The sequence below is a fragment of the Cornus florida genome, unplaced genomic scaffold (genome assembly GCF_030987335.1).
Source record: "Cornus florida cultivar Cherokee Brave unplaced genomic scaffold, ASM3098733v1 CherokeeBrave_3.0.0_Hap2_Chr02, whole genome shotgun sequence".
Taxonomy (NCBI): Eukaryota; Viridiplantae; Streptophyta; class Magnoliopsida; order Cornales; family Cornaceae; genus Cornus; species Cornus florida.
The window spans coordinates 69,766,997-69,792,894 of record NW_026775572.1 but is presented as its reverse complement, the minus strand read 5'-3'; the positions used below and the strand labels follow the sequence as shown (position 1 = coordinate 69,792,894).

Genomic DNA, 25,898 nt, shown 5'->3' with positions numbered 1-25,898 from the left:
CCTTTTAGACAATAAATAATTTCCTAATAATTCATTCAAACGGATAGTAAAAGATCTACCTCTTTTGGGTAGTTAAAAAAAAAATCCACTTTTTGAAACAAAATACGAAGATATATAGCTGTCTAACCATTAAAGGCAGAACTCATTCACAACATTCATTTAAAATGTTGAATTATCCAATGTGCAACCTAATTTCCGGTGAAGGGTTTGAAAGCATTTTGAATTGGAAAAATAAGTGCATTCCGTGAACGTACCACTTTTTTTTCCAAACATGGTCCAAATAAAACCACAATCAGTCTAATCATATTCTAAGTACTTCTATAATAAGTCAAAATTTCAGCAAACATATAAATTAATACCCCAAATTAGATCAGAGTTCAACACCCTTTAAAAATCAACTAAATAGTTAAATTTCCAAAAAAACAATCCCATGGCTAAAGTTTGTTACAAATTAAAATATAGCCATTAAAAAGTATAAATGTGCTTAACCACAAATATAATATCTCACGTGTATTGGTCGTTACATAATCCTTCAATTTGTTATTTTCATCTAAAAGCAATCTTGAAGCAATAGTTGCATGTAACTTGTCAACGTTCACCTGTACATTAAACCAGGTAATTTCTTTCATGAGTATAAGATAGGGAAATGAATTTCATATGTGAATACATATAAATATACAATTTTCCACTTCACCTTCTCTTTTGGGTGATTGAGTGAACGATCCCATTTCTCCATGAACTCCAACATGAAAACACCACAACTATCACTGAATAGAAGATTGTTTAGGTATAATTCAATTATAATTGTGAACATAATCAATACAGCAGGAACATTAAGCGTTTTGGTCACATTGTATAACAAGTTTTGTAAATTTCTTCCGGTGAACATCTCAACCAACGTTACCTACAAATGCACAGTATATAAATGATTAGAGTAGAAAATTCAATAAAAAGTCTTCAACCAGTATACTTTACCGTCCTAATTTAATGAATCCTTAATAATAAAAATGGGCTCATATGTAATAAGCATTTACCAAATCTTTTGACATATTATTAGGAGTAGGCTTATCATGCGAACATCGCTTCATTGAATCCAACATATCTATACAACTATCACAGATGTTGAAGATATACAAGCATCAATGTTTCTCATTTACAAGTATTGGAAAGAAAAGCTACATATTTAAAGCTATACAAATATAATTATTTTTACAATAATATTTTTATGGTAAAAAGATAATAAATGGTTATATTTTCAAGCGATAAATATTACGATATTGAATTGGCAAACTATGTCGTCATTGACCTTCATTATCCTTTTATACTCGTTCCATAAAGCTTGTATTTTGGCCTTCCTATCAACCACTTTTGAAGTTATTTTGGAAAGTTCAATCTGAAAATGCACAATTGAAAACCTAATATGTGTGAAACAAACACTCATTATAGATAGAAGAATTTGTTACCCCAATCCAAGGCCGAAAGTAAAATTTGGATTCTCTACGCCTTTGTTTTAGTTGGAGCATTTGGCAATAAACGTAAACCACTTACAATGATCACATTTAAACCATAAATGCATGAATGTGATTGGTTTGAAAAATCACTGAACTTTAAGTGAACATACCACATTTGATATCCAATTATTGTAAGAGATTGTTCTCATATCTTTTCTTGTGAGTTAAAAACCATTTATGTCTACCGGGATTTCACTATAATTAAACAATAACATATTAAGTGTTTGAGCATAGAAAGTAAGTAAATATAGAGCAAATAAATAATTATTTATATAATTTCTCACTGATGAATTTAGTTCTCGTTCATGGCACATGTGAGGACCATCTTTGGTATTGTACTAATGGCACGCAATCGATTAACCTTTATTTCAACCCAAGGTGATCCCAGATGGCGCCTAGCCTTTATAACACGTAATAAGGGGATGCTTACTGCTTCCTGCACATCACCTTCCTCTTCCATTGATGTGGAGGTTTCTGCTTCCTCCTTCATTGGTGTGAGGGTTTCTCATTCCCCCTCCATGGGATCGTGTTTTGTAAAAGATTGCCAAGGTGAGTTTGCTTGTCGTGTGGGGGTTTCGTATTCCTCCTCCGCTGGTATGAAGGTTTCATCTTCCTCCTCCATCGGACGGTATTGCGCGCACAATTGCGAAGGTGGGTTAGGTTGTCGTGTGGATGAACTGGGTTTTGTAACAAGGCTTTGTGAGGATCTTGACTCCCTACCTTGGCCTACATTGTGTTGTTGCTTCCATTTTTTAAACACTGTAATAATTTCAGATGCCAACTCCTAACAATTTTTTAAAAAGTTCTATAAATATATATCAGTTAATATATAAATGTAACCGTAGATTTACAAGTAATTGTGAATATACAAATTTAACCGCATATTTAGAACTAATCATAAAAAGCCATGATTGACATGATTAACTTATAATCGGCATCTTCAGATGTATGAGTTGCAAACTTCACCTCACCACAGCCGAAACCATTCTATTTACGTTTCTCTAAATTCAACCTCTCGCTAATTAATTTGTTGGTCCATCCACGTAGGCATGAAATCTCTGCCATCGGTTTTGGGCCATCGACATCCACACGGTGTACGTAGAAAAGCTACAACATATAACCCATTATGATAATGACATTATAGCTATTTGAAATAAAATGATACATACATTACAAATATTATATCTTAGAACATACCATGAGAAAGAACAAGCATCTATGTATGAGTACCTAGTTGAATTTTTTTTTTTCCCTGGAAGATTCTATAAAGGGTTTCAAATGCAATCATGGTGGAGGAATAAGTGAATTTAAATTTCTATACCTAGACATAAATAGTTGGCATCATAAGTGCAAGCTTATGGAGTTCCCCTGGCCAGAGTCAATTATTTTAATTTTTTTATGCATGATATCTGACTACACTACAAGAATTTTGGATATTAGGGACGGATTATTAAGGACGATTTTAAAAGCCATCTCAAAATTTATCCATCTATATGGGGTATGCTTTACAACAAGGAAGAATAGAACACATATATGGACAAATTTCAATTAAATAGTATAAGGAATACAAAGAACTGTTGATGAAGATTTGGTGGAATGCAAGACAAGCTTTGGTGGTTTTTATATATGTCTTAGGTAGGTGCATTCAAGTTGGAATAGGTGTCTTGCTAGCATATTGCCAACTACCTTCCACTACTAGAGTCTTCAAAATCAAAATCACAAAACAGGCTTATAAATTAACTGATAGTATGGCTCCAGTTTACGATGCAGAATAGATGAAACATCATATAACAACCCTAGGTAATCAAATCGTAGACTAAGAGTTCGTTCACAACAAGATGGTATATTAGTGACTACTACCCAGTAAAAATTCCAAAAATGTGAAGTACGCATGTCAAAGGCATATATATACATCCAATAAGCATATCATTTATTTCAAATTTCAAATTTTCTATACAATTACACATTAGAACAATTCAATTCTTACATGGTTGCTCCAAATGAATGACCTTTCCATGCTAGAGTGCTATTTTAAAATCACCATGTTATACTAAGATATAGAAGTATAACATCAAACAATTCAACTAACTCAGCCATGTTCCCGTTTCTTTAATTTGGCGACATGCATCTGAGTTTCTAGTAAATAGCCGCTAACTTAAACACAAAGTTGTATAACTGATCAAGATCAGCATATTACATGAGTGGTGGAGAATTATTATTTTTTAAAAATGCCCTCCTTCGCTATTATTATTATTATTATTTTAATAACAAGTGATTACAGTTTATCTCTTATTACTCGCAAAATAAAACAATCCTCATCACTAAGGACGTTCTAACAATTTTTGTTCCGATTTCCTACAGTAAACATTCAAAACTCTTAATCAGATACAAATAACTTGCCAGTAAGGAAAATGATTCTATAGCGATCTCATTTATAAGTGTGTAAGGTCCACCTCACAACTACTTGTGGGTGGACCTTACACACTACTCGTACCACTAATTTCATAATATTACTTTTCAAGAAAACAAGATCCAAGGAAAAAACTTAAAAGAGAATAAATGAGCACTCAAAACTTTAAACACCCTAGGGTATGGCTTCCAAGTAAAATACAAGAATATAAACTGTTTAGTCAATGGAATTTATTTTGGTTAATTTAAGTATAAAAGCTTGAGTCTGTAATTTTATTTAACTTTTAGCTAAAAATTTAAAAGTTATTAGAATTTGTTACATCTAAATCCTTTTATTATTTTTTTTCCCCCCTAAATGAAGAAAACAAATTATAAATGGTACAGTATAGTACAAGGCAAAAAATGAAGGCATACCCTCACAACAGACACAAGAACCCTAACAACAGCAAGGTCCTAGTTATATAAAAAACTTTGGGTCAACCCAAACATATATTTACCTTCTTTGAAAATTAATTTCAAATATCAACAATTTGCATCTATATAATGTCATAGACCTAGAATACAAGTTGTGAATTGAAAGTTATTTATGTAAATATGCTCATAAATTGGATTGAATAATCAGTCTTGGATTGAATGTGCAATCTTGGATTGAATGTGCAAAATAGATGAAAAACCAAAAGAAAACATATAAACCCATATCAGAATCACAAATTATGAACATAAATTAGATGGAAAATTACCTCAAACCCTAGATTCATTCTTGAGAAAGAGACTGAAGGAGAGAGAGACAAACCCTAGGTCTAGCTTGATTCAAAACCGAATAGATTCGGTCATCGAGAAACGAAGTGGAGAAGACAAAGGAACGGGGTTGCTGCTTCGCTAGTTAGAGAGACAAAGAACGGGCTGCGCTTCGTTGTTACGGAGAGGGAGAGAGAGAGAGGGCGCACGAATGAGGGTTTATTGGCCATATATTGCTTAAATTGGACGAGTAAATAAAAAGGGCAATAAGGTAAATGTGTTGGAATAAGGAGAAGGGTATTTTAGACAACACAATATTTTATACGGTAAAAGTTCATGTGCCATGTCATCTTTTTAGTCAATCTCATTTTCTTGAAAGTATGGGACTTTGACTCAACCACTTAGTAAATATGGATCCCTAACCCCATTTATACGTAAAAATCACTTTTATCTACCATGAGAAAGTAACATACCTAAAGTGTGATAAAAATTGGTCTAGTACTTATCCTTTTTCTTTTGAGCAATTCTGAATTTTGTACCGGCTTCTGCACTCTTCCAATCAATTGGGTCCTTTGAATTGGTTAAAGCTCTACTATTTCTAAATAAAATGGTTGGAAGATAAAAAAGAAAATAAACAAATTAAGACCTTCGTTCTATGGAAAAGATAGCCTACTTAAAGAACTTAAGTTTCTATATGGGTGATCAGTAAGTGATGCAATGTTTAACTTCTTCACAACCGCTTTCCTCCCACTTATTTTCCCAGCATCATGTCATATTAGCTAACTGAGAAAGCACCCAAAACAGAGAAACAAATTGTATATGGGAAGAAGGGACCATCAAATGCCATTCATACGCCAATGGAAATGTTTCAGTATTTCCAAACGAAATGAATTTGATAATTAATTCTGAATAAAGTAAGTGATTGTCTTAAGTGAGTGTTATAGCCCAATTTGGATTTCACTTATAAGAACAAGTTCCGTGTAAAATGGAGTTAAATTTCAAGTGATATATTCCACTTATCACTTAACAATGAACACTTAAAATTCAAATAACTATTAAAGAAGTTATCAATTTACAATTAGCATTACAACTTTTAATACTTAAATATTCAGCTCTTAGAAATTCCAATACTTGATTCTTAGTTTTATCAAACACTTATAAGAACAAGTTCCGTGTAAAATGGAGTTAAATTTCAAGTGATATATTCCACTTATCACTTAACAATGAACGCTTAAAATTCAAATAAGTATTAAAGAAGTTATCAATTTACAATTAGCATTACAACTTTTAATACTTAAATATTCAGCTCTTAGAAATTCCAATACTTGATTCCTAGTTTTATCAAACAACATCTATATATCTCACTAATTCAGCTCTAAGAAAGTCCAATACAACTCTCGGTTTTATCAAATGCCACCTATATCTTATTAACCAAATAACAATAATTCAGATAACACACTATTATGACCATTAAGGTCTGAGGTCATTGCTTGGTATATTGGTTTGAATCTTTGAGGGATCAAATCCTTTGCGTAATTAAAGGCTCTATGTTTGGGAATAAAGCCCATGCAGTCCTCTATTCACAAGAAACCACCTGATGAGTGCATGCGACACTTGTGAACAACGATTCAATTCAGAATTACCAATAATACTACTGCATGTGTTGACAAAATAATGACCAGTTCAAATTCATAATATCATTAACAAGTCAAATCAACTATATTACATAATAGTTACAATTAAACGAAATCAGAAAGAAAACAAAAAAGGAAAAGAAGAATTAAACAAGTGGATCGCAAAAAACTCAAGTTCAACCCTGCTTTGAGTTCATGGTAGAGCAGTCATCGAAATAAACTTGCCACATTTGATGTCGATTCGACATCAGAATAATTAAGGTTAGGATTGTTGAGAGAAGAGAAAACACAAAAAAAGAGGAAAATAAAATAGAGAAAATTGAATTGGTAAAAATATATATATTTGAGTTCATATCCCCTCTAGGAACACTTCCAGAAAATTTTCTATTACTTGTCTGCTTCATGTGAATAAGTTTATGGGGGTGATTCAAGGGGCCCTCGAGAAAGAAAAAACAAAATCAATTTAACACTACAAAAAATTAGTTTCTTTCCGAATACATAGTATGTATTAAAGACCATCTCATAGTAAGAGATTTATTTTAAAAGTAAAATTAAAAAGCTTTTCAGTTAAGCTAGATAACCTAATGGCATGTTTAAATGGTGCCAATGACAATGACTATCTGTTCAATAAAAATAAAAAAATAAAAAAAAAAAATTCTTGAGCCAACAAAATATGATAATATTTCCAATAAATCATGATATAAATTTGTAAAATTATCAAATTAAAATGTAATATCTCATCGGACAAGTAGAATATGGTAAAAAATAACACACTTACAATTTTCCGATTCCACTCATTTCACTGAGATTTTCCCTTCACAGGAAGTAAACCTATATTAAGAGGACATAATTCAAACACTTCAGAAACTTCGGAGAAATGTAGAAACTGGACTTTAATAACAATCAGAAGTTTTTTCATTCTTAAAAACAGAATAATAATAATAATAATAATAATAATAATAATAACAGAAAGCAGAAGAATATGAAACCAACAAACTTGAATCGAGTTCAAAATGATTAAAGAAAGCAATGCACAAATTGAATCGAGTAACATATCAGCAAAGACCTAAAATTTCAATCAAGAATCTACGAAGGAGGAGAAGAATAGGTTGAGTTAGCTACCTGATGATTGAGGAGACATGCCTCTTAGAAGATCAGAATCGCCACCACCCTAACTCTCAGAATCGCCGCAACCCTAACCCTAACAGTGAGACAGTGAAAATGGGTTTACATGATACAACCATATTTATAGATATATATTCAGGTAAAAAAATGTTACATTCAGGTAAAAAAACAATAATAATTACGTTACCCGATAAAATTTAAAAGGGACTCTTTCCGTGTATTATTGCTTCCGTAAGTGGCAGAATGTATCATTAGATTCACACTCTAGTCAAAAAAAATATATATATATATATATATAAAGAATTGACAAATAAAATAATTTTATTGCCTGAGTAAATAAGTTCCTTAATTTTGCATCTCTTATATTATTTGTTTGTAGGAGTATTTTTAGTGTGATTAATTTTGTATGTCTGTAATCTAAATTTGAATAAGTATTGACAAGTATATTTACTTTAAAAATAAAAATTGATTACACTTTAATAATAGTGTGTGTGTATATATATATATAAGTTAGGTTGATACTTTCATGAATCGTATGGCGCAGGGTTTTGAAATCTCAATTAAAATTTCAAATTTTTCTTGGTAAAAGGGTTGCAATCGAGCCAAGTTCTGAAATGCTCTCGGCCTGTCACAATCTAATGGTATACTCAATAAATATAAATTTATATTCTATATTTCTATATCAAAAGCACAAAGTGTTTCAAATCATTTATTTAATAATAATATAGTAGTAGGAAATACTAAAATTCAATAAATAAAAATTTAATTAGGGAATGAAATATATACTATTAAAAATCTTATTTAATAATATAATAGTAGGACACACTAATAATAATATATAAAATTATTTTTTGAATGTTATTTATTTCAATAAATAATATGTTTTTATAATATTATTTAATTATACTTTACAATTTTTTATTTTATACTGAGGGGGTCGAACACCAAGAAGTGAGTTATTTATACCAAGCATTCTTCTTACTGCCAGATCTAATCTCTGGTCCGCGAAAAGGAAAAAGAATTTAACGCTCTTCCTTTCGAAAGGAAAATTAGGGAAATCTTGATTGTAGCTTTCTCCAGACCTTCGGTAAAAGCATGAAAAAAAACGGTTCGAATAGTAAGATCCCTCCGTCACCCCAGAATGAAAGAAGCGATCTCATAGTTCTTGGTCTATGAAAATACGTTGTTAGGTGCTCTATTTTATTTTCCCATTGAGGCCAAACTAAACCGTGCTTGAGAGATAGTTGTTCATACATTGATATACAGACACTTCTGTTCACGTATATCGCACATGTGTTTTACTAATATATACATGTGTGTGTGTGAGTGCGCGCGCGCGTGTGCGTACACGAGCTTAAAACGAGCATATTCACAAACATGTTTTTTTTTTTTTTTTTAGAGTTATATACACATTTTCGCTCACGTGCATCGTACGTGTGTTTTGGTAGTCGTATATATATATATATATATATGCGTGTTCACGAGCTTAAAACCAGCCTATTCACTGACATGTTTATTAACAAATGAGCTGAACCGAATGATGTTTGAGATTTACTCATTTATTAAACGAGTTAAGTAATTTTGTTTCAACTCGGTTTATGTAATAAATAAACAAACACGAACCAAACGTAAATGGAGCTGAGCTCGAGTAGTTCACGAATGGCTCAACTCGTTTGCAACCCTATTGAAAAGTTGAAAGAGTGAAAGTTGTAAAGCTCAAAAAGTTGAACAATTATAAAAACTGAAAAGCTTAATGAATAGTTGTAGCCTTTAAAATAAATAATAAAAAAAGAAATTGAAAGGAAAATAATAAAAAAAAAGTGGACGTACATACACAGTTGGCAAATCTGGGAAATGCTGATTCCGGTTCTATTACACACTGATTTATCGGTATGCATATAGATTTACATAAGAATCAGCGGATACCTGGCCAAAACGGCCAGTATGGCCTTACCGGTCCGCTCTCTTAGAGAACTGGCCGGTTTGGAAGTGGACAAAAAGATAATAAAAAAAAGGAGAGAAGTTTAAAAAATATGTTATTTTGTTTTTTTAGTTTTGCCCTTTTAACCATTTTGGGTCAAGGTTGGTTACTGTGAATGGAAAATAAAAAAATTGCCACTACTTTTTAACATATCACAATACTAATTTAATATGTCCCTTATTTTATTTTATTACAGTTTGCTAATTGAAGAAGCGGTCTTGATTTGAAGTACCAAGTTTGTCAATTTAGTCAACTCCAATCAAGATGGGTCATTCTTACATTTGAAGACTTGAAGCACACTTATTAAGTGTGACATTTGATCTGTCAATTGGATTAAAGTTCATTCCTAAGGGCCTGTTTGGAGGCCCATATCTATTATTGTTTTCATGTTTTGGTTTCATTTTTGGGCCAATATCATGTTTGGAGTGGGTTGATGTGGTATTGAACAGTGTAAAAACATTATGAAATTTGGGCCAAAACCCATATCACAGAATTGGTGATATTGGGTGATATGGTTTACTGTAGCGGCCATACCAACCCAAACCAAAACCATATCAATCCTTATTTAACTGTAGCGGTGATATCAAGTATAAAAAATCACATATCAGAACTGAGCCATTTTTCATCGTCATTTTCTCTCTCATCGCGCAGCTCCTTTGGAGGCGATTTCATGGGCGATTGTTCTTCGTTTTCGTTACACCTTCGTTCCTAGGCTACAGATCAATCAATCCTCCCATACTTGGTTTTCAGCTCAATCGTCTCTCTGTTATGTATTTGTGTGACCCCGAATCTGAAACCCTAGATTGTTCTTCATCATCATTTTCTCCCTCATCGCGCAACTCCTTTAGAGGCGATTTCTGAAGCCGATTGTTCTTCGTTTTCATTACACCTTCGTTGCTAGGCTACAGATTGATCAATCCTCCCGTACTTGGTTTTCAGCTCAATCGTCTCTCTGTTAAATGGAGTGTGACCCGAATTTGAAACCCTAGAGTTCTTCGCAACCACAGATCGACGCTTCTTCTTTGGAAATTTCTGTTGTTTGCTACTGAGAAAGCGAACGCGCTAAGGTTCAAGACTTTTAGCCGAGCGTTAGCAAAGGGGAACGAAGCGTCGGTAGGTCATACATTCTGTGTATCGATTTCGTCAAGGGCGATTCTTTCAGGTGCTCTTTCTTTCTCTCTCTCTATATATATATACACTAACAAAATTCCAGATTTAGTTCCATAACTATAGTTCCACAATTCCATATTCTTTCAGTAGCAAATACAGTAGCATAATCCAGATTTAGATATATTTTTATTCTCTGCAAAGTGATGAATAATTCTGTGTATATAGAAATGGTAGTGCATAATTTCATAACTCAATTTTAATTTTATAGCTAAAAAGTAAAGCCTATTTCAACAACTTATGAAAATTTATAAAGTATCATTCAAACCAATTATTTGGAAATTTAGCCTTCATTAGAAACTGAGATCGTATGAGATGTTTAAAAATATAAATTGTCTGATTCAATTAAATTAATAAATTAGAAATAAGCATGAGATTAAAAATAAAATACCTAACTTTATGTCATACAATCCCTATCCGGCCTTATTATATTGTAATTAGATGTGAGATTTTTGTATCCTCATATTTTATGCAATTACCAGGCACAATAAAATGTGAGATTATAAGTTGCATTACCTTGAATAAGTTGCATTACCTTGAATCTGATACGTTGAGAGAGTTTTAAGATTTGAAATCATATACTTTGACAGATATGGGCCTTCGAGATCACTGCTCTTCTCAACCTTTAGGAGAACATCAACTAGAGAAATGGAAACTTATCCAATTTGAATCACCTAGCTTATATAGAAATTGCCTTTGAAATTGAGGAAGGAGACTAATTTTTAAGAAAATCATGTGGTTGATTTAATTGATTTTGACAAATAGAATTTGAACTGAAGAAAATGAAGAAAATGGTGAGAATTTGAATTGAAGAAAATGGAAGGAGACTAATTTTTATCACATTTTTACTTCATTTTTTCTTCTTTTTTGCCCCTTATTGAAGTGTTTTATAGACAGTACCTTTTTTACTTATCATTGACGTGTTGAATTATGAGTCAAAAACACAATTCAATGTACTAAACTGTTCAATTACTTAATAATAATCAGATGGATATGAACAATGACAATGTTGAGCAATACCCATCAAGAGACATTCATTCTCTTGATGGTGACAATGGTGAGGATGTTGTAGTTGTTGAACAGGCCGATGCCGCTGTTTGGTGTGATGCCCATCAAGAGAAATTCATGCTTTTGATGGAGGAAGAGGTTGGAAAAGGAAATCGTATAGGCACGACTTTTAATCCAAATGGGTGGACACATACTATGGACGCAATGTTATTGGAAACTGGAAAGAAGTATACGAAGGACCAATGTAGACAAAAATTCAATAATATAAGAGCATTGTACAAAGATTGCAAACAAATATTAGTTGAGACTGGTGTAGGGTACAACAGTGAAACTGGAATGATTGAGTTGGAAGCTGAAAGATGGGTTCGATTGTGCAAGGTTAGTATTTCAATACGTGTCTATTTACCATACATATAGTAAGTAATTAGTGATTTAGTATTAAAAGGGTTTGATGAACAATAATTGTAAGCTGATAATGTGTAGGTTCTCAAGCATGGAAAAAAAATAAAAAAACAGGGGTGTAAGAATTATGAGCAGATGGTAAGGATTTTTGGGAATACACATGCTACTGGCAAGCATGTTCATCCTTCTACAAAGCCACCCAGACCTCACCAAGTGCTAACAATGCCTCAAGTGGCAACACATGAAGCTCAAATTCATAACACTGAGGGCAATGTGGGCATGACTGATGTAGAACGACCTAATGTAGAAGGACCTATTGACCTCAGTCCTACTCCCAAACCTGTAGCTAAGAAACAGAAGAAAGAAACATTTTCCGAAACAATGTCTTTAGTGATGGAATGTTTGACTAATATTGGGAACGCGAAAGCTGATAAAATTGCAAAAGCCATAGCAGAATCATCTTCTAGTTGTCAACCATCTCGATTTACCGAAATGCCTGAAGTGACATCTCCCAGTAAAAAAGAAAAAGAAATGGATCCCCAGCTTGAAGAGTGCGTTAAGATCGTCAACACATTAGTGGGGATTGATGATACCCATTATGCTAAGATCATAAGGATGTTTGGTGAGGACAAGGTGTGGAGGGACATATTTCTTCGCATTCCTAATGAAAGGAAGGTTGGGTGGGTGATGAATCAGCCTCTATGATTTCTTCGGTATCTTACTTTTATATGCTTTTGGATGACTGTTTTATAACTGTTTTTACATTACTATTGGATGATTGTAATGAATTTTTCTTATCTACTGCTTTTACATTATTGTTGGAAGACTGTATTTAATTCCTCTATCTACTGCTTTTAAATTAATGCTGGAAAACTATTTATGTTCTACATTTATTGCTTTTACATTGTTGCTGGATAATTGTATGATTTGGTATGTCTTTTCCATTTTGCTTAATTTTTGTTACAATAACTGCTTCTGTTTATTCTTAAATAGGATAGTAACTATGGATATAAGGATAATATTAACCATTTATGATGATGATGATGAGGAGGAGGAAATTCTTGTATTGATTGCAGCCGTATATGAGTATTATTATAAACATTTTGATAAACAACGTTGTAGGGATTCCATGTTACAAGGGGAAGATTACATATTCGAGATCTTAAATGGACATGAAGATAGGTGTTATGAAAATTTTCAGATGTACTTGATAAGCGCCGAATATTGCATATTCAAGCGCCCTTAATTGCATTAGTTAAGTCCATTATTCGTTTAATTATATAGATTATTTTCATTTGTATGTTTTTGTGCATTTTTAGGTTCAATTGCAATAAAGGAGCAAGAAGGGTGTTTTGTAGAGTTTTTGAATATCAAGGTGCCAATTCTGAAATTCTGGCAGCAGTGAAACCCAAATTTTGTTCACCATTTTGACCTACCAAACTCGAGAACTGGACTTCCCTCTTAACATAAAAGATTTAGAGCTCTGAATTAGCTTTCCAAATCTTCAAGCGGTTTATCATTCGGAGTTCGGAACAGAGAGTTATGATCTTCTTATTAGAGGTGCTCAGAACTGCTTGGCAGCAATGAGTTTCTGCCTTGCTCTTCAATTTCGACCAACCAGACTTGAGAATTGGTTCTTTACCAAAACATAAAGTTTTTAGAGATCTGAATTAGCTTTCCAAATCTTCAAACGGTTCATCATTCAGAGTTTGGAACGCAAAGTTATGGCTATTTTACCAAAGTAGGTCCGGGCAAAGCAAAGCAAGCATGGAGCAATCTGCTCCATTTTTGAGTGCTCGAGGCCCTATTTCGAGTACTCGAAATTCAGGCAGATTGCACTTCGGAAATGGCTCATTTCAGCCACTTGTGCATTGGGTTCCTCATTTTCTACTTACCTTCTTTATGGAGTGGTTGGAAATGTTTTTTGGAGGGAGGAGAGAGAGCCTTGGTTGGGGTCTTGATCTAGATAAGAGGGAAGCAAAGCCACACAATGAAAAAGCTTCATTTTGAGAAGATAGAGGAGAGAGAAGACAGCAAGAAAGACGAGTTCTTCAAGCTAACACAAGGGAGCACGAAAATGGAGTTGGAGGCCTTGCTTCCTCCTTCATCTAGAGCTACCATGGGTAACTAAACCTCTTCTTAGGGAGTTGATGTAACCCTTGTCAAGTAAATATGTATTAATTGTGTTTATATTTGGGGAACTTTGCATTTATGTAACAAGTTGTCTAATCTAGAGATACACTTTGATGTATTTGTGTTTCATTCCATATTTAATCTTGTAGAGACTCTTATCTTGTCTTAGAAATTGTTTCTTCATGATTATGCTACTTACATCTTTATAGTGAGAATGAAGATGAGATTATACAATGGTTTTAATGGCATGTTGTTTAAGAAATTTGATATTCCATGGCTTAGGGAAACCTTTGATGGATTATGGCTTAGTTCTTGACTTCATGTGCACTTACCACACAAATTGAGGACTTTGATAGTTCATAGCTTATGAAGGATACTTCATTCTATACCCTAGTTTAGATAGATGACTTATACCAACCTTGGATGGATTATACTTAATTCTTGAATGTGTGAACTTCTTGAAGATATTGTAGTTATCTTACATTTCTACATATCATGGTTGCATGTATACTTTGTTCCCCAAGTTAATTGCAATTAGGCATGTTTATATGGCTTATGGTGAAGTCAATTCCCTAGTCTCTTCTCTATTGTTCTATCTCTTTACTTCCTAGCACACTATTGTTTTATGCACTTTGAATTCCTAGTTTAGTGATTATCAAACAAACCCTTATTACCCCTTATCATTCTAAGAACAATTCTAGACTCTTAGGTTGCCATAGACTAGCGCAGTCCTAGTGGTTCGACTTACCCGACCAATAGCCCTATTTTACAATGATTCGTGCTATTGCGAAGGTTGATGTTAATTGACTAACCGATCAATTTTTGGCGCTGTTGCCGGGGACTGCAAACGGTTTAGCAACCAAAGTTTAGGGTTAATTTTAGTTTGATTGTGAATATTGTGTCTTGTGAATATTCCTTGTGTGTTTTGACCATCTTTGTGTTTTAAGTGTTGTAAGATTCTAGGGACTCGAAGCTCGCCGTGGGAATGCTAGCAAATTGTAAGTCTAGAGGACCCTAGGTAAGTCTCGTGACTTCTAGTTTCGAGTTGTGAATATTGTGCATGTGTTAAATTTAGTTTTAGTTTAGTTGTGAAGCCCTTGTTGAGGCTCTTATCCTGTTTAAATTTCGTGTTCAAGCATCGGTCCTTGTCGTGGCCAATTTAATTTTTGTCTTGATAATTGAGGAGAAAGGGAATATCATATGTGGAGGTTATGGTGATGAAGTGTTGTGTTGATTGCTTTGTGTGTTGTTGAATTACTCCTAGATGGAGAATAATTATCTCCCAACTCAATTCTACACACCACATGAGTTTTGTGCCTTTTGCTCTAGTCATACACATCATACATGAGAATGTCTTCCAACGAGACAATTCTCGGACTTCTATCTAGAGCAACCAAATAAAAATTTCTTTGAACCGGGTAGTGATCCATACTTCAATGGTTATAACTCGAGTTGGGGAGATCAACAAAACTTTTTGTGGCGTGACATAGGAAATTCAGCCCCACAATCTCATGAGCAACATTTCCAAACCAATTTTCAGCCCCATGATCATCATGTTCAGCCCTCATTTCAAACACCCTCTCCATTTGAAGAAGTGATTGCCAATAACAACAAAGAAAGGATGGAGTCCATGATGGACTCCAACAATCAACTATTGGCTTCCCTTGCTAGCATGCAATCCACAGTCGAGTCTATCAATCAAGTGGTACCATATCACTAGTCCCAAGTTAGTGCAATGATAGATGACCAAATATCTCAAATTCAACAAAAGGATTAATGCTAAAAATCATGAAGAGGAGGAAACATTTTCATTTGAATTTATGGCCAATCTAAAAGAAAATTCTATGAATGATAAGATTACTCCTAGTAACTTTCATCATGAGAATGATCAAGTGGTTATTACATGTGAAAATGATGAAATGGTGGTTGAAGATCAAATTGTTGCCCCACATCAAAATGAAGCAATTGTGGTTCAAAATGGGAAAAATAATGATGTAAAGATTGTCTACCCTACTCCCAAACAGTCCCTACAAAATCCTTTAGTTGATGCACCTTCTTTAATGGAGGATCCTCTAAAAGCTTGCTTAGCTCATTTCAATTATGAGGATTTTGATGTTGATAAGTCTATTTGGGAGGTAAATTCTTTGTTTAATATTCCTCCACCCATTCACTCTCTTCCTTGGGCAACATCAAATGTATCCCTCTCTTAGGAGCTTGCACCTCCTCTTATTCCTTCACTTGAGTTATCTCAAGCTATTGAGCCTGAGCCGCCGGATAAGTGTGAGGAGGATGTTGAAATTCTGAAGGATAATTGGTCGAGCATACCCGTGCTCAATATGGCCCTTCACAAGTCTTTGCTTAATGTGCCTTCATTTGATCCACCTTTCCCTCATCCAAATCAGCCCCTAAATAATCCAAAGTTCTTCATTGAGGATGAAGAGTGGACTGAGGTCTTTCCATTATCTCTTTCCAACTTTTGTCTTCAAGCTCTTTTTCTTCCGCTTCCAAAAGAAATTTCTTACTTAGGGAAGCTTGAATCTCTAGAGAGACATGGTATAGGGTAAGGAGGACTAACTTGATCTTGGTGTGTCTAGCTATCGAGATTTTTGAGGATTAGTGCCTGCTCTAGCTTCGTCTAGCTATCGACATTAAATTTAGCAAAGCAAGGGAAGAAATTCTTTCGATGTTCCAAGCTTCCCTACCTTCTCAAATTGATCGTGCCTTGAAATTTTCTGGGAAATGGTTTAGAAAAGCCAAAAATTTGATTTTTCTGAAATGGTCTTCAGTTGTGTTCCGCAATTTTAGACCGGCCTCTTAGACCTTTTCAGCTCTAATTTTCATTCCCGAAAATTTCCATCGCTTTCTAGCAATTTCATAGGATCTTTGGCATGCAACTCATGTGTACAACCTCTCATTTTCAACGCATTGTTGGATCATGGTTCCCCAAAATTTTCCATGCATTGGAGATGAAGTGCAAGGTTTAAAATTTTTTTTCCTACATTCATCCATGCATTTGAAGAGACCAAATCCCATCCATGCATTGAAGAGATGTTCCAAGGCTTGAAAATTTTCTCAAAATCATCCATGCATTGGAAAGGTGTTCCATTTTGAAAATTTTTCCAATTTGATCCATGCATTAGAAAGAAGTTGAAAAGTTTCCCAAATTTTTCTAAAAATCCATCCATGCATTGGATTGGAATAATGTGTCAAGTTTCAAATTTTCCATGCATGGCTTGAATTTAGGACTGACATGCAAATTTTCAAAAATTCTCTATGCTTAAAATTTTCATTTTTGAGAATTCTATCCATTTTGCATCATGTTGAAATGTTTTAAGCTTGAAATTTTCATTTTTGAGAATTCTATCCATTTTGCATCATGTTGCAAAAAGCTTGAAAATTTTCTTAAACTTATCCATGCATTGTGTGCAGTGCAAAGTTTGAAATTTTTTTCCATCCATGCAAAATTTTCAATCCATTTCATCAATGCACTCAAAATCCAGCCATGCAAATCCATCCATGCAAGATCTTCCATGCATTCAAGTTGGCTGAAACATTCAATCTCCAAGTGCCAATTCATTTCCAAGCTACTGAGCCAATTTCGTGCCCTCCAAATTCCAGTTTGAGTGCTCCAAATGTCTTCACCATCAATCCCAAGCTCACTGCCTAATTTTGGAGCACTCTAAATCCCATTCAGATTGCTCTAAATTACCACACCAATTTTGCATGCATCACTGCCTTCATTTAGAGCACTCTAGCTTCCATTTAGAGTGCTCTAAATTTTCAGCCCAACATCCCGCAACCACTGTCTCCAATTCGAGCACTTGAAGGCCAAGCTTCGAGTGCTCGCAGCTGCTATCCCACTGCAACCCAACATACCGAACTCTCTGTCTTCAAATCGAGCACTCGAAATCCCTTCCACCAAGCCAACATCACAGCCCACACAACACCACCCCAACCCTCATCCTCTCAAGCATGCAGTATCAACCACAAACACACCATACACAACCTTGCAACCCATAAACCATACACCACCAAGCAACCCACCAACTCAATCAACCAACCTGCTGCAAGTAACCCAAGCAAACCACACCACCCCTCACACCACCTCTTGCAACCAACTTCAAACCCACTTCCCACATGAACAACCTACTCCACCTCAACCTCATGCATGCCCAAAACCATCTCTCTCTCTTAGCAATTTCCACAACCCAACTTATCCAACCCGAGCCATCCATGCAACCCCACTTACCTTCCCATCCTTTCACTCCCTCGGCACCTCCACTCTCCAACACCATTTCAAACCTAACCAACACCTCATCCTCACCCTTCCATGCCAACCCACTTCCATGTAATCGACATGCACCATGCATGAGCCTCCTGCAACCAACCCACTTCCAAACCCACCCTCTCGGCATAAACCTCATACCCAACTCAACCATGCCAACCACCACCCCACCATCCCATAACCCTGCATGCAACCACTCCACTCTCTCTATACACCCTCACCACCCTCCCTCTCATCCACCATACAAACATCACCACACCTGCACTCACCTCACCACCAACCCACCTCACAAACCACCACCTCTCAACCACCATCAACCTACCCCAACCCTCCTCCTCCCCACCATGCCGAGCTCTCCTCAACCCACAAACAAACCCCTCGGCACACACATACATGCTGTCTTTAAAAAAAAAAAAAAACATCATACTATATATATATATATATATATATATATATATATATATATAATAATAATATTACTATATATATATATATATATATATACATAATAATAATAATACTAAATAAATAAATAAATACATAAATTTTTGGGTTTTGTTTAGATTTTTATCTTGCCATATAATTCATGTGACTGTTTTTATTTCTGTTTTGATTTTTCTTAAAAGCCTATGCTTTTACTTGTGTATAGTAGTTATGTTTTGACAGGTCTTCCTGTCCAAGTTTGGGGGACGCGTTTGCGCATTCACATCGATGGATATCTTTGCATTCGTCACTCCACTTGGTAATATTGTTCTTTTACCTTCTTTGCTCTTATTTTGTTTCGCTTGTCTTCACACATTGAGGACAATGTGACATTCAAGTTTGGGGGTGCAATAGGACATTTTTGGTTTCACATTTTTGCTAAGCAATGATAGTATGATTTGAACTTGTCGGGGATGAAGCATATGTTTAATACCTTGTATATAGAAGTTATTGACATTTTTGAAAATAAAGAAAAATTTGAGTTAAAATGATCATGTGGATTCAAATTAGTCTGTATAAATGTCTCAATTAGATTTTTGCTGGATTTGACACTCTTTTAAGCTTCACAATGCACATATGCACATTGGAAACTAAACTGTGAGGCATGCAACTTGATCGACCTTGACCTTGGCCTAGTTAATTTGATTTGATGAACCTAATAAATGAATATCTTTGGTATGATTTAAGTTGTCTAAAAAAAATAAAAAAAAAAAAAAAAAAAAAACTGAGAAAGAAAGAAAATAATGACCAGTTGACATTCGTAGCCTTTCCAACTCGAGCTATTAAGCCCTAGGAGTGTCTCTACACTTAGCACCCTAAAGCCGTCTGGTTTGGGAGTTGTTGGCCTAACGCTTGCTATATGGGTTGGTTAGAAAGCTTAAAGGATTTAAACATTGCACGGTTATTCAAAAAAAATTTGTAATAAACATGGTTCGTTGGAGTTCGTAACCTTTCCAACTTGAGCTATTAAGCCCTATGGAGTGTCTCTACACTTAGCACCCTAAAGCCGTCTGGTTTGGGAGTTGTTGGCCTAACGCTTGCTACATAGGTTGGTTAGAAAGCTTAAGGGACTTCAGCATTACACAACCATTCTATGTTTCGCTTATGAGTTACAATAAATTGTCAACAAGCAACAAAAGTTGTCTTGTAAATAAAATCATGCCTTAGGGACCTCATTTAAAGGGGAATTCAATGATTTGAAAACTTGTGCTTTGGAATTGGAAAAGAAAGTAAAAGCCGCATGTTGAGAATCCAATCCACTTTCACTGAAGTTAGAGTTGATTTCCATTTAAGAGATGACAATTGAGTTATTTATATGGACTATGATGTTGATACATGCATGTTGAAATATGTTTAGTATCAATGCTTCATATATGCAAGGTAGTCTTCCCAATGACCCCATCTCCAGCTCTTTTTCTGTTTCAAGTTATTTTTGAGCTATGTATATATCTCATTTTACCATGGATGATATTTTTGTAGTAGCATGCCCATGGTTGTCTTTTCATTAAATTTTTCATTGTAGTTTTGCTAAGGGACTAGCAAAATATAAGTTTGGGGGTGTGATAAGCACCGAATATTGCATATTCAAGCGCCCTTAATTGCATTAGTTAAGTCCATTGTTCGTTTAATTATGTAGATTACTTTCATTTGTATGTTTTTGTGCATTTTCAGGTTCAATTGCAATAAAGGAGCAAGAAGGGTGTTTTGTAGAGTTTTTGAATATCAAGGTGCCAATTCTGAAATTCTGGCAGCAGTGAAGCCCAAACTTTGTTTGCCATTTTAACCTACCAAACTTGAGAACTGGACTTCCCTCTTGACATGAAAGATTTAGAGCTCTAAATCAGCTTTCCAAATCTTCAAGCGGTTCGTCATTCGGAGTTCGGAGTAGAGAGTTATGATCTTCTTATTAGAGGTACTCAGAACTGCCTAGCAGCAATGAGTTTCTACCTTGGTCTTCAATTTCAACCAGCCAGACTTGAGAATTGGATCTTTACCAAAACATAAAGTTTTTAGAGCTCTGAATTAGCTTTCCAAATCTTCAAACGGTTCATCATTCAGATTTTGGAGCACAAAGTTATGGCTATTTTACCAAAGTAGGTCCGTGCGAAGCAAAGCAAGCATGGAGCAATCTGCTCCATTTTCGAGTGCTCGAGGCCCTATTTCGAGTACTCGAAATTCAGGCAGATTGCACTTCGGAAATAGCTCATTTCAACCACTTGTGCATTGGGTTCCTCATTTTCTACTTACCTTCTTTATGGAGTGGTTGGAAATGTTTTTTGGAGGGAGGAGAGAGAGCCTTGGTTGGGGTCTTGATCTAGATAAGAGGGAAGCAAAGCCACACAATGAAAAAGCTTCATTTTGAGAAGATAGAGGAGAGAGAAGACAGCAAGAAAGACGAGTTCTTCAAGCTAACACAAGGGAGCACGAAAATGGAGTTGGAGGCCTTGCTTCCTCCTTCATCTAGAGCTACCATGGGTAACTAAACCTCTTCTTAGGGAGTTGATGTAACCCTTGTCAAGTAAATATGTATTAATTGTGTTTATATTTGGGGAACTTTGCATTTATGTAACAAGTTGTCTAATCTAGAGATACACTTTGATGTATTTGTGTTTCATTCCATATTTAATCTTGTAGAGACTCTTATCTTGTCTTAGAAATTGTTTCTTCATGATTATGCTACTTACATCTTTATAGTGAGAATGAAGATGAGATTATACAATGGTTTTAATGGCATGTTGTTTAAGAAATTTGATATTCCATGGCTTAGGGAAACCTTTGATGGATTATGGCTTAGTTCTTGACTTCATGTGCACTTACCACACAAATTGAGGACTTTGATAGTTCATAGCTTAGGAAGGATACTTCATTCTATACCCTAGTTTAGATAGATGACTTATGCCAACCTTGGATGGATTATACTTAATTCTTGAATGTGTGAACTTCTTGAAGATATTGTAGTTATCTTACATTTCTACATATCATGGTTGCATGTATACTTTGTTCCCCAAGTTAATTGCAATTAGGCATGTTTATATGGCTTGTGGTGAAGTCAATTCCCTAGTCTCTTTTCTATTGTTCTATCTCTTTACTTCCTAGCACACTATTGTTTTATGCACTTTGAATTCTTAGTTTAGTGACTATCAAACAAACCCTTATTACCCCTTATCATTCTAAGAACAATTCTAGACTCTTAGGTTGCCATAGACTAGCGCAGTCCCAGTGGTTCGACTTACCCGACCAATAGCCCTATTTTACAATGATTCGTGCTATTGCGAAGGTTGATGTTAATTGACCAACCGATCAGTACCCCAACACCTTTAGGGCATTGTGTCGTGAGTTGAAATTGTTAGGATTGAAAGATTCAAAATTTCTAACGGTAGAAGAACAAGTTGCAATTTTCCTACTTACCGTGTCTCACAATGAAAGGAATCGTGTCATTGCTGAAAGATTCCAACACTCTACATCCACAATTTCGTATCACTTTCATACTGTATTAAAATTAATTTGTGAGTTAGGGACTAAGATTATTGTTCCCCCGGATTTGAATGAAATTCCTAAAGAGATAAAGAACAATCCAAAGTTTTACCCATACTTTAAGAATTGTGTAGGAGCCATAGATGGTACTCATATCCATGCTGTAGTGCCAGTTGACCAACAAATACCATTTCGTGGTATAAAGGGTGATACGACCCAAAATGTCATGGCTGTGTGTTCATTTGATATGAAATTCACATACATTCTAGCTGGGTGGGAAGGGTCTGCTAATGATTCAAAGATTTTAAATGAGTGCATTCAGAATGAGGATTTCAATTTTCCATCACCACCCGAAGGTAAAAATATTAAGTTTCCATATTTGTGCATTTAACATTACAAATACGTTAATTTTAATACTTAACATACTTAACATGACAGGTAAGTTTTATTTAGTCGACTCTGGGTACGCCAATCAACCGGGGTTTTTGGCCCCTTACCGAGGTCAACGTTACCATATGCAGGAATATCGTAGACATACTAGAGGACCACGTGGTAGAGAAGAGGTGTACAATTTTAGGCACTCGTCATTGAGGAATATCATAGAGCGATGTTTTGGGTTGGTAAAGATGAGATTCGCTATATTGAAGCCCCCTTATCACTTTGACACTCAAGTTCTTATTTGTCATTGCTTGTTGTACATTGCATAATTTCATAAGATCCCAAGGTGAATCTGATGAAATTTTTGATTCTGAAACCCCTCAATCTTCACAAAATGAACCTGATGTGGATGACGATGTTCAGGTGGTCAGTGCTACTAATACACAGATACGATAGATGGATATTTATCGTGATGGTATTGCCAACCTAATTTGGGAGCACTGTAATCACTAATTATAAAACTGTCTAATAGTGTGTAGAATTAAAATATGGATGACTGTAATAACTGATTATATTACGTAAATTAAACTCAGATGCTCCTTATTTATGGATAACTGTAATAACTAATTATATTAGGATATCAAATATTAAATGCTTTAGTACTTGTAGGCGCACTTATGTATAGGCTTGAAGGTGAGCGACCACAATGTGCATGTGGTAGAGGTCCTATGCATCTGTATAGGGCTCGAACTCCAAAAAATGATGGTCGACAATTCTATAGGTGTCCAGCTCGGGAGGTATGGTCAATTACTTTTAGGTGCTATTTCTGTTACTGTTTCCTAATTATATAATTTATATTTCTTGTAGTCACATATGAATGCATTTATGTGGGTGGATGAGTTGCACCAAGGTGCACAACTTGAAGAACAGGTTCAATCTGACTTGGACAGAGTCATTGTAATGATTCAAAATGAACAATGTAGACAGAAGTACATGCTCTTCCTAGGTTATGGATGTCTTGCTATCACAATCATGTTTATTGTGATTGTCCTCTTGTTGCTCATTATCGTTGTTATTGAAAGATGAAGTTAGATAAACTTCCATCTTTTGTAATATATGACATGTAATACGTATTTAGTTAATTTCCTGTGTTTCATTTGGTATGTAATATATACTTAAATGGTATATTTTGAACTGCGTATTAGTTGCTGTTGTGTTATCTTCTCTGTCATTTTGGGAGTGAGCTTTAGGGTATTTGTAAAATTTGCTATTGAGGTTATTTACACTCTATTTGCAACATTAGAGAAAAAAAAAAGGTTAGATTTATCTTGTTTACTAATTCTAATTATTTCATTCCTACCGTGTGTTATTTTGTTTTTCTCTAATGTTGTTCATGTCTTTTGTTTTGCATGAGGTCATTTACATTTTAAATTTACAACTAAGCTTGAAAAAAGGTTAGATATATTTTATTTACTACTTCTAATTATTTCATTCCTACCTTGTGTTATTTTGTTTTTCTCTAATGTTGTTCATATCTTTTGTTTTGCATGAGGTCATTTACACTCCAAATTTGCAGCTTAGCCTGAAAAAAGGTTAGATATATCTTGTTTACTATTTCTAATTATTTCATTCCTACCGTGTGTTATTTTGTTTTTCTCTAATGTTCTTTATGTGTTTTGTTTTGCATGAGGTCATTTACACTCCAAATTTGCAGCTTAGCCTGAAAGAAAGTTAGATATATCTTGCTTGAATTAAATTTGTGGACGGTGTCCCTTGTTAATTGAATTTTGTGGGCGGTGTCCCTTGTTAAATGAATTTTGTGGGCGGTGTCCCTTATTGAAATAATTTTGTGGGCGGTGTCCCTTATTGAATTAATTTTGTGGGCGGTGTCCCTTGGGTTTACTGTGTTTTGAAATTTTGGAAATGTCCATTTTTAAGGGGAAGTCATGCCGGATTTTTTTAAAAAAAAATAATAAAAATTGAATTTAACTTTACTTTATATTTTGCTACTATAGGTAATGTCTTGTTTTACATTCAAATTCATTTTTTGCTACTACATTGAAGGACATGGCAGTAAGTTGTAGAGAGTGGCACCAGTGGGATTGATAGGAAGCATTCTCCAGTTGCTGCAACTCCAGAAAGCTAGTGATCTCTAAGTTAATCAAATGGAGGCCTATGCAAGTATAAAAAAGTGGGTGTACATTTTATGGAATGAATATTAGTGATCTCCAGTTATGTGTACATTTTATGTAAGTGTAATGAAGTGTGTGTGTACACACATACTATTTTAAAGGAATGTCTAGCTCCTTATATATGGAAGTATATATGTGAATGGTGCAACACTCAAGTTCTTAAGATTGTGATGTATAAAGCAAAACTATACAATTATTATATATGTAAATGTTGTTCAGTCTTGTAAGAGGGATCTTCCTTGATTGCTTGCTTTTAATCTTTATTCATATTTATCAATTCTGCTTATGGTTGGATATTGTATGAAATATTCACAAGTCCGTTATCAAAATAAATACTCAACAAAAGGGGAAATGGTCTTATGACTAAACAAAAAAAAATATTACCAATTTGAAGGACCTCCACTACAAAATTTCAAACTAATCTAAGTGAAGTAAAACTATTCACAAGCTTCAATGTTCACCAAATTTCAACTCTGACCAATTCAAGACGATTAACGTTTTGGCTTTGTTTCTTATTTGTTTCAACTACAAGGATCTCTCTCTCTCTCACATTCATCATGAATATATATATATATATATATATATATATATATATATATATATATGAAACAAAACAAAGTTAAATGGAATGCAAGCCAAAAGAAAAAGATAAATGGAGTGCAAAGATCTACTCTCATTGAAAGATTATTACAAAGTTAGATTTGTAATTTGGTTGCCATTAATCATGTTTATGCAGATTTATTCATTATTACAAAGTAGTTTGGTTGCCATTATACATGTAAATTTAACCAAAAAAAAATTTCCCAACTCTAATACAGAATTTTTTTTTTCCACAAATTATCTCAAATCATAAAGAAAAATGAACTATTTTACATATAAACTTATAATTGTATTCATATATATAATTTTTCAAAACAAAACAAAACAGTCTTTACCAAACAGGTATTCTGTTATTGATTCAGAATTTTTAATAACAAA

At 34.4% G+C, this 25,898-nt stretch overlaps 1 long non-coding RNA gene across 2 annotated transcripts; it reads right to left on the bottom strand.

Annotated features, from left to right (window-relative positions):
* Positions 1 to 334: 334 nt before the first annotated feature.
* LOC132295280 (uncharacterized) lies at positions 335 to 7,528 on the bottom strand. 2 transcript variants are annotated; one of them, XR_009478422.1, is made up of 5 exons: positions 7,415 to 7,528; positions 7,071 to 7,123; positions 2,478 to 2,618; positions 695 to 904; positions 335 to 599 (listed from the first exon to the last, which is right to left on the bottom strand). It is a non-coding gene; the product is annotated as an uncharacterized LOC132295280 (long non-coding RNA). The 2 variants fall into 2 exon arrangements; XR_009478421.1 differs by lacking the exon at positions 2,478 to 2,618.
* Positions 7,529 to 25,898: the final 18,370 nt, after the last annotated feature.